General features: G+C 36.2%; 1 long non-coding RNA gene across 1 annotated transcript in view; it reads right to left on the bottom strand.

Annotated features, from left to right (window-relative positions):
* Positions 1-995: 995 nt before the first annotated feature.
* Positions 996-10,929, bottom strand: part of LOC126956051 (uncharacterized) — an 86,161-nt gene continuing 76,227 nt past the window's right edge. The window contains exons 4-5 of the long non-coding RNA XR_007726226.1: positions 9,855-9,932; positions 996-2,476 (exon numbers count right to left, since the gene is read on the bottom strand). This is a non-coding gene — a long non-coding RNA (uncharacterized LOC126956051). The remainder of the gene's footprint in view (positions 2,477-9,854; positions 9,933-10,929) is intronic.

Genomic DNA, 10,929 nt, shown 5'->3' with positions numbered 1-10,929 from the left:
CAAATTGTAAACAAATAAGCAATAAATGAAATAATGGAACAATACTTTATTTTTATTTTATTGCTGTAGTATCCACTGTTATTTCTCTGAGTTTGGATGTCATGTTAAATTTTCTGTTGTTTTGTTTTAGTAACGTTTTTCTCAAATCTTCATTCTTCTATTTGTTAATTAGGTGACTCTGTTTCTTGGTTTTATTTTTCTACGTGAAAATGTGTTTTTATTTCTGCTGGTAGTATCACTTTAGTATTTGAGATTCCATTTTCCTGTGTCTAGTTTTAATTTCTGTTTACGAAATCCATAATCCTATCTTGTTTCTAATTTCCAATAATTTGTCGAGATTTCTTACTTGCTCATGGAGATTGAGCTGGAGCATATGTGTCCAGACTACTTTGACCTTAATATCTCAATTCCTGTTGTGGAACTCTCTCTCTCTCTCTTTCATATACACTAAGCCCCGCCCCCCCCAACACACACACACTCTTACTTAGACATAAAACTTAGGCCACAAATTAGGGTGTAGGAAAAGTTCAAACATTTTCTACTACTGTATTTGATTTCCCCTTCAGTTATGCACTTTACTGGGTAAAAAAACCCAAATGTCAATGAAATCAGTCTCTCCCTATATTTAATGAAGTTATATCTGAATTATGAGTGTCTGGGGTAGTACCATGCTGTGAGGAAAGGAATGGGAGGTAAGCTTCTGGCTCTTCTATACGAGTTGACTTCTGCTGCAATGTACTGTGGTTTATCATATCCTTTGTTTTATGCTCCATTACTGTTTGATAGAAATGTGATGCAAGCCATAACTATGAGCTGCATATGCAATTTTAAATACCGTACTGTCCAAATTAGAAAAATAAAAAGGAACAGGTGAAATTTATTTTAATCATACACTTTACTTAACCCAATATGTCTAAAATATTATTTCAACAAGTAATCAATATGAAGTTAGGATATATGTTTGTCATATTAATTCTTTGAGATCTGGTGTGAATTTTATACTTACAACACTTTGTAATTCGCACAGGACACATTTTAAATGCTCAGTAACCGCTTGTATTTAGTGGCTCCCATGTTGGACAGCACAGGTTCTATCCATACAGACAGGTAAAACCTGCAGTGCAACCTGTTTATTCCAGATCTGTTCTCTATAAGATATATTTCATTTCTTCTAAGCCATTCACGACTTTTTCCTTGTAGATGAATAAATCTCCATGCCAATAGGGGTTTTCCTTAGGACAAAACTTCGATTGAAAGGTGATAGAAACTGAGGCATAGATAATATATAGAGTCAGAAACAGAACTTCCTGCTTCACCCTTTATTAGGACAGATAAAAAATATGTTGATTGTTGATTATGGTATGGGAGGTTCAAGGAAGTAAACTAGATTATGGGTCTATCTTGAGGGTTCCCTGAAAGAGGTTTCAACTTCTGATTTTATCAATTTCAGAGTCTGGTCATAGAAACAAGAATGTTAGAATTCCAGGGTAGATTGGGAACACAGGGGCAAAAACCCCATGTAATCCAGGTGAGTACTGGAGCAGTTTCCCTCAGCCTACTGTAATACAGAAAAATGTTTTCACAGGTCTACAGAGGATTAGGGTTATAGCTGAGACGTTGATTTAGAAGCAAATCATGGCACACCCTCTGGTGTTGATACTCACAGAGGAATGGTTGGGCTGACACAGACTGCAACAGAGGCAGTCATGGAAAGATCATGACCCCCCCGACTCTCTGATCATTAAGTGAACCAGGAAAATCTTAAGTCCAAATCTGGTAAAAACTTGGAGATTTATCCCTTAATTAACTGAGATTTCAATTTCTCTATATGGAAAAATGAGAATAACTAGAAATGAAGAAGAAGAGGAAAACAAAGTTACTGTCATCATATTCTTTATATCACACAACGAATAGCTGAGTTTCCCAGAAAGCTCTTCGTGATGTGTTCTGAAATGTATCCTTTTATATAGTCCTCTTTCATGTTGAACCTGTACTGGACTGGTTACTCACTTTAGCCAATGAAATGGGACACAGATGACCCCATCTCAGTTCAAGGTCTGAATCTAAAACAGTCTGAAAGTATCTGCTTTAGTAATCTTGGCAGCCTTGAGCTACTATGTAAGAATTCTGGCTACGCTGCTGGGGGATGACATGCAAGGCATGGGGAGGGCAGAGTCCGTGAGGACACATGGAGGTGGACCAGGAAACCCAGTAGATAGGAAGAATCAAGGCCTCAGACGTATGACCTCAGTGAAGTGTCTCCAGCTGGCTCCTGGTTGTTTGAGTGATTCTTGCTGAGGTTCCAGAGGTGTGAATGAAAAAGCTATCTTGTCCTCATAGTCAACACGTGGAATGCACTAAGCAGTCTCTGATAAGCCCTGTCTGAAGTTTCAACCCAGGAATCATCAGAATAATGAAATTGTGGTTGTTTTAAGTCAATACACTTTGTGGTAGTTTGTTGCACAGGAATACACACCTAAAGAAACATATTGGGCCGGGCGCGGTGGCTCAAGCCTGTAATCCCAGCACTTTGGGAGGCCGAGACGGGCGGATCACGAGGTCAGGAGATCGAGACCATCCTGGCTGACACGGTGAAACCCCGTCTCTACTAAAAAATACAAAAAACTAGCCGGGCGAGGTGGCGGGCGCCTGTAGTCCCAACTACTCGGGAGGCTGAGGCAGGAGAATGGCGTGAACCCGGGAGGCGGAGCTTGCAGTGAGCTGAGATCCGGCCACTGCACTCCAGCCTGGGTGGCAGAGTGAGACTCCGTCTCAAAAAAAAAAAAAAAAAAAAAAAAAAAAAAAAAGAAACATATTGATATTAAAACATTGTAATCGAGAAGAGTGGGTGGAATTGATAGTTAATAATATCTTCTCTCCTGTCACCTGTGCTACCGTTGCCTGTGGACCAGTATTAACTGTAAAACAGTATTAAAGCTAAGGATAAAAGTAAGCTTGTCTGTAGGTAATCCTGGCCAAAATACTCAGCAAACACGATTGCAATCTTGCGACCATATTCAGCTGATTGTAGAAAAGCTATCCTTTGTGGCTTATTCCTCCAAAGAGTTGATCTGTGTCTCTATGAGGTAAATCATGTTCGCATGCACGCTGCAAAGAAGAGCCTCTCCCTTGGAAGGAGGTTCTGTGATTTTTTTAGTCCTATCTATAATTGGTGACTCTGATATTATAAAGTGATTAAATACTCCAGTGCTTTCATCCCTTTGCCTTTCACTATTTAGTTTTTAAAATTAAATTTTAACTAAAAATTAGTTGTAAAACATCAGTCTTATCTAAAATAATGTAAAATCATGTAACAGATAATTTTTTTTATTTGAAATCAAGCTAGAGTTTTTGGCTCCCCTAATTTTCCTCTTGCTGCCTTCATGTAACATCACTGGAGTTGTAGACTATCACCTCCAGACATTTATTTTGATAATTTTTCTACATATATGTGAATCCACCAACCACATTCATTACTACTTTGTGCATTTTAAAATATTGAATAAATAACATTTTATGACATGTACTCATGCAGATATAGTTTATTTAAGCTTCTGTGTCATATTTCATTGTATTAATAAACCATATTTTGATTTTTTTCAGGCTCCTACTGAGTTATACTTAATGTATTTCCACTCTTTCAATATATCAAGCACTGTGTAAATGAACATCTTTGTAACTGTCTAATCTTGCAAGTTCTTTACTGTTTTTCTACAAGAGACACCATTAAAGTAAAATTGCTCTATCGTGAGTAAATTTATTTCAAACTGTTATTACCAAATGTCTTTTGAAAGGGGTTGTATCAATTGGCCAATAATATATTGGACAAATGTATTAGTAAGGTATAAGATAAACTTTCCCCCCAATATTCCATCCAAATTTAAGGTTTCAGGTACATTATTTTGCCAAACTGATGTATACAATTTTTCTTTAAATTGTCACTTTTAAAATTACTAATGTGGTTTGACATAATTTCATATTCATTTGTTGTTTAAGGTCAATTGTATGTTTCATATAATGTATCTATTTTTCTATTGAATTATCTTTTTGATTTGTAGTTATTCTTATTTCTGAGTTCAAATTCTTTTCAGTTTAATGATTTGCAAATATCAGTCTCTGTATGTGGATTGAATTTTCAATTTGTTTTGACATACAGACATTTTATTTTATGGTTTATGATTTTAATCTCTTATTTACAAATTGTTTCCTATACTGAGAGCATAATAATTTGCTCTTGTGTTTCTCAAAAGTAATATTTAAATAAACTCTCAAGCACAATGATGTTATTAATCCATCCATAAATGGTCATTGTATTTGGTGGGAGATACAAATCTAGTTTTATCTTTTTGTTCTTTATGGTTTGCAATTTTTCTGCATAACTTTTTGCACGCTTTATCCTCTCTGTACATGTCTTTAATGTACCCCTATGCCAAGTAACTAAATGTGTGTTTTTGTGTGTGTGTGTGTGTCTGTCCTAAATCCTACTGGTCTACCTTCTTGTCATTGCACTACTGGTACATTGTTTAAGAAAAAATAATATTTTATGATAAAAACTAGTATATAGTAGGACAATTCCCCATTGTTTTCTTCTTCCAAATAATCTTGGTTTTTAGCGTGTCTACTTTTGTTTTGTGTTTTGTTTGTTTGTGAGACAGAGCCTTGCTCTGTTGCCCAGGCTGGAGTGCAGAGGCACAATCTCAGCACACTGCAACCTCCACCTCCCAGGTTCAAGCAATTCAATTATCCTGCCTCAGCCTCCCAAGTTCCTGGGATTACAGGGGCCTGCCATCATACCCGGCTAATTTTTGTAGTTTTAGTAGAAATTGGATTTCGCCACGTTAGCCAAGTTGGTCTCAAACTCCTGACCTCAAGTGATCCACCTGCCTCAGCCTCCCAAAGTTCTGGGATACAGATGTGAGCTACTGCACCTGGCCATGTCTAATTTTTTTTGACAAAATCTTTGAGATTGTACTTGAAATACATTTGGGGTAATTGGTGAAGAGTTAACAAATTTAAGATTTAGGATCCTTCCTTCCATGAACACATTTCCCAATTTGCTTATATCTACTTTTATTCATATAAATAAAGTTATATAATTTTCTTAAAAAGAATTTTGTGCATACTTTGTAAGATGTATCCTGTATGGGTATCTTATATATTTGTGCTATCTGAAAGAATACATTTTAAAACTTAATTATTTAATTTCTTCCTTACTTTTATAGGAACCAAATTTATTTTTGTATATGGATCTTGCATACAGTGATTTTACTTGGATCTCTTATTTGTTTTGCTTTTTTGTCTATAACTTCTGTTGACTTTATTTGTTGAAAATCATATCATCTCTTACTAATGACAGTTTCATTTTTAAATATTTAAATTTTATGCACATATGGATTTGCTTTCATTGACTTTTCTTTCTAGTTTTCATCCATTCTGGATCATCAAAACCATTATCTCTTTTGATATTGGCCTTAGCCTATCGTCTCTGTTTTCTCTTTTTAGAAGTCTTATTGACATATGTTGTGATATTTTATTTGTGTTTGTAAGCGTGTTGTATTTTTTCCGTGATTTTTTTACTATGACTTTTTTATTCATTAGTATTTCTTCCATATATAATATAACTTAGTCTAGAGATTTCTTTTTTTTTGAGAGTATTCACTTATTTATCCATTTACATATACATTAAATATCTTTACTGTCCACTGAGTGTAAGGCATTGGAAATATATATTCTGCTCTAATGGAAATTATAGATGCTATAATTCTTTTCGTTGCTAAGTCTTTGCCCGCAATTGCAATGATTTCCTTAAGAATATTTTGGACACGTATTTCTTGGTTGAAAAGTCTGAAACATGCTAACAGTATAACAACATTGCCAAATATTTATGTTGAGAGTTTGTGTTAATTTGTATTCAATAGCTAACTTAAAGAACAAGGACTCTCTCCCACTAAAATGTGTGTATTGCGTGTATGTGTGTGTGCGTGCACAAGCACGTATAGTCAGCCTTTTTTACTTTTCTTCTAACTATTCTTAAGCATTTTCTATACTTTTTTATTAGAGTACAGAAAAAATCAATATTTAATCAATCACTCTGGCTACTTCTTGGCAGTTTATATAAGTTTATTGGCAAAAATGTGACTGCTGGATTTCCTTGGGGGAGGGTTCCATTAATCCATGCTATTTCTTTGATTCTCCACAGCAAAGATAATTTACACTTGATAAGAATCTACAACTTTGTCGTAAGTCATAAGAGTTATTTCCTTGATTTACTGGGTTGAGACAAATCAAAATGAGAATCCAGGATTAATTCATTTGAAACGTATTGGCTGGCCATTATTTCAATTTAAAATAATTTAATATTAAAAGTTTGACATTTCTAAGTAAGTAAAATTCAGCCTCATTTAAAAATGTTGTCAAGGCCAGGTGCGGTGACTCACGCCTGTAATCCCAGCACTTTGGGAGTCTGAGGGGGGCAGATCACGAGGTCAGGAGATCAAGACCATCCTGGCTAACATGGTGAAACCCCGTCTCTACTAAAAATACAAAAAAAAAAACCAAAAAAACAAAAAACAAACAAACAAAAAAATTTGCGGGCGCCTGTAGTCCCAGCTACTCGGGAGGCTGAGGCAGGAGAATGGCGTACACCCGGGAGGCGGAGCTTGCGGTGAGCCGAGAATGCGCCACTGCACTCCAGTCTGGGCGACAGAGCAAGACTCCGCTCAAAAAGAAATGTTGTCAAGTGGCTATTCCTTAAAATTCTGCCTGAATGACTAAGGTGTTACATCGTGAGGATATGGGTTGTTTAAACAAGGGCTGAGAAAAAATACGTATATTTATTAGACTACATATCTCTTGAAACACATTTTTAATATTTCTATACATTTTAATTTAAAGAATAAATTAAAAATACTTCTCATGGTTTGAGGACAGAATAAGACCAAACTAGCTGCTCCATAACATCCATAAATTCCGTATTAGTGGATTCCAGCTGGATAAACTGCGGGGCATCTGGATTCCCCAGTGTTTCCAAGCTTGACATTGAAAAGGAGTTTGCATTAGCTTCTTTGGGGCTACCTGTAAGTAGTACCTTTGACATTCCACAGATATTTTTATTTAAGCTGGGTTAAATCAGAATTCCAGTGGAAGCAGTAATGCCAGAAAATTGTGTGAATGACTATGTATAGGATTGAGCTTTTTCTTAGAAAGATGAAGTTTTTTCATTGTCAGATATCTTGAGAACATGTCAGTCATGTGGCAGAAAAATGAAAGTCAGGAGGAAAGCTTCATGTTGTAGTGAGATTAAACTTCCTCTTCTCTATGGGTATGAGCCAAATTATGCTTCAAAGCATGGAGATTCCTACAGTATTTCCCATGGCAGGAGTGGGGGTTGAGCTTCCCCTGGGGATGTGCTTCCCCTGGGGATTGCTTGGAGCAATGCAGAGAAACAGCCCAGGTAGAGATCCTGGGGAGAAGCTGAAACTTCATCTATGTGTTAAGCTTTCATGACATTATCTCAAGCTTTAAGTTAATTATCATAAGAAAGAAGAGCCTGGACTCTTCCACAATGTAGTGGATGGAAGCAAAGGGCTTCCTCCATGCTTGGGTTGAAGTAGGAAAGTGGAATGGGGGTATTTTTCACTGAGTTTATGAAGGTGGATAGTGGGATGATCACTAAATGCTGCAGATCTTTATGTGGGACTTTGCAACAGCAGCAACAGTTTGGGAGTAGAACCAGGCTATCATAGTGAATGACCTGCTCCTGAGGACAAGTGAGTATCAACCCTGGACCGCTCAGAAATAGTATACAATTACAAGGAGAAGAATTTTAGCCTTTAAGCAAATGAGAGCTGGTGGTATGAAAATGTGTATTTCATGAGATTTTTCTGCACTGGACTTTTCTCCATACTGACTTACTTTTTATGTAGAGCAAAGTCTGGGCTAGCATTTACCAGTCTCATTTCTGAGTTTCCTGTAAGCTCCATCTTCTCTACAGAATCTTCACACCGCACCCTCCCAGTCTACACCTGCTATTTCTTTCCTTTCCGCAGCTCATAACAGCTCTGCAAGTGTGAGAGGCATCTCAACACGCTGGTAAGTGGCAGAAATTCCAAGGTTGGGAATGGGGAGGAGGGAAGAAAAAATGAAGAAAGGGAGGGAGGAGATAATCACATAGATTAGCCTCACTTACTAAAAATAAGATGTGTGATACTCTGAAAAGTAGAGAATTTAACTGCAGAATCCAAATTTCTAAATGGAATGTGTCTCTCCAGGACATGAGATTTTGCAAAAGAAATGAATAACAAATATCAAAGATTTCGGACTCCATGGGTCCATTTTACATTAAATCCACACTATACAGAAAAATTAAGCATCTATCCTGACATGAAGAGACAAGCAGGATAGTCTATTTTAATTCAAAAAGCAAGTACTTAAGCTTTTAGTAAGAAATGCATCATGTTTCTGCCCTTTGTTCCTCACCTGCCACTTTTTGAAGAAATTCTACTCTAGTGTTGGGTGTTGTGTTAAACTGTTACACACTGAAGTGTGATGCTGCATGAATTATATTGAGTAGTAGGGTAAGAACAGAGCTACACTTTTGTTGCTTGGTGTGGAAGGATGTTATTTCTTTAAGTCATTACATTACGAAGGACTTTATAATGTATTTACACATATATTACATACTTTGTAATATACGTAACATATTTACATGGATTCTACATAAAATTAAATTCAAGAAAAAGGCAAATTCAATGGGCATATGAATAACATAACCACAGTTGGGGTTTTTGCTTCCAAATGAATTGAATATTTCCACTCTTAAGTGAGAAACTGTTGTGTTCATAGTCCCTTCCCCCTTACAGTACTGTTCTCTTGTGGATCTCAGAGTGAGCTGAAAAAGACAAAGGCAAAAGCAAGTTTTTGGGAACTTGGACAAATGTTTTGTTATCATGAAGTTAATGTGTACAGAAGTAAGCATGGTGCTATTTCAAGTTTATCTTATAGGGATATATTTAACCCAGGTTTACAAGAATCTTCCAGAAAATGCTTCACCACAGGAAATAGCACGAAGGGTAAATGTGGATTATGTTTTTTCTGAGTCACATATACCTTAGACTATTCGAGAAAGAGAGCATCTTGAGATGTTTGCATCTCAGCATGTTACTGTTTTAGATTCCAAGTTGTCTAACTTTGGAGCTACGGGGAGAATCTGGGTCCCTATCAGAACTATAAAATCTTAGAAGCAAAAGAGACATGCAAAATTAGTACAGGTGTTCCAAAGTAACTGGCTAAACTAGTGGCTTTAAAATATTTTTCAGCGTGATACATTATTAAAATGCATTTTATATGACAACCCGGTATACACTTACATATACATATGTATATTTCCCTTTGCTATGTCTGCTGCAATCATGTTTCTTTCATTTCTATTCTATTTTGTTTAAAATTGCTTCTGATCAATTAAGTTGCTACAGTGTCAACTTGTGTGTCTCAATATACTGTTTGGAGAACACTTAGGTTTACTAATGAAAAAAAAAACACAATAGGTTATTTCATGTATGTGGGTGTGTGTGAAATATAAAGGTGCTCTGCCTTGCCTGCACAATGTAGACTACTTTAATATTAAACTTCTATAGGCATCTCAGAATAATGACAGGTGACTTTGACCAGTTTCTCTGATAACAAGCCCCGAGCTTGGTCACAAAGATTGCAAGGGGAAAAGTTTACCCTTCAAGAAAGGGTGGCTGAAGAGTGATTGGAAAGGACATTTGAAAAAAATAAAATCAAAACAAAACAAAAAACCTGTACCCATGGAATTAACGGGAGTTTCCTAGAGGAATGGAGGGGAAACTTACCCTGCACATATTGACCAAGGTCAGGAAGGTCAGGGAATCCTGGATAGTGAAGAGACTATGCATTGTAAAAAGCCAGCTCTAAGGATGGAAAAAGGAAATAAGATAGAGAAAGAGAAGAAAAAAGACACTCTTTCAGGGAATTTTAGTGGTGAAGAGATACAAATGAAATGAATAAACAAACTACGTTACTAACGTGGAAGAGATGAGTTCAGAGGAGTAGACAGGAAGCATAGTTAGATGAGGCTTTTTAGGGAATAGTAAAAGAAAAAAAAATGAGATTTTCCTCTTATTGAAGAAAAAAGTAAGTGAAAATGTACTTTTAACTAAGTTAAGACAAGTATTCTCTGAGATAAGTTTTAAAACAATGTTTTCACTTTTTTTTCTTTTTCTTTTTTTATTTTTTTCTGATTGAGAGACTACTGCATAGCTCCTGAGAAAGTAATATACAAGATATTTTGGGCTCCATAACTAAAAATTAACAGTGACAAATTCAAATGTGTTCAGGTTAGAGAATCTCAAATAGGGAAAACTCTAGAATGAATACTCTATTAAGAACCCCAAAGGATCTGAATGTATTCACCTTAAAGAAATGAATGCTCCAGGGAGAAGAGGTCTCTATCCCCAGGTATAAAGTTTTTGTATAGAAAAGGCCCACACATTTCTGTGGTTTGAAACAGGCACATACAAATCAAAGAAGGACGTCATACTTCGTGGTGATGGGAATCAAAGTTGTTGATACCATCTCCAACTCTGGGACTCTGACTGTAAGTTTTGGTGAAGAAAACTTGGAAGATTCAAAACCAATATAAATTTTGCCTTTCTCGTGAAATTATCTCCTTAAGGTTTGCTCCGTTAAGGGAGACAAAAACATCCAGGAGATCTTAGAACGATAATCCATTTACACAGGAATTTTCAAAGAAATTTCAGCTTTCCTGCCAACTCAAATGGATCGGTACTGTCCTCCTGTACTATACTGACATATTTCATAAGGCTTGCTTGCAATGTCAGTCATGAGTATAGTAAAAGGAAGAGAAGTTTTTAAACTTGATTTTTTTTTTTTTGGTCCCTTCTCTAC

Source organism: Macaca thibetana, chromosome 6, assembly GCF_024542745.1.
Source record: "Macaca thibetana thibetana isolate TM-01 chromosome 6, ASM2454274v1, whole genome shotgun sequence".
Lineage (NCBI taxonomy): Eukaryota > Metazoa > Chordata > Mammalia > Primates > Cercopithecidae > Macaca > Macaca thibetana.
This window is presented reverse-complemented; position numbering and strand designations above follow the sequence as displayed.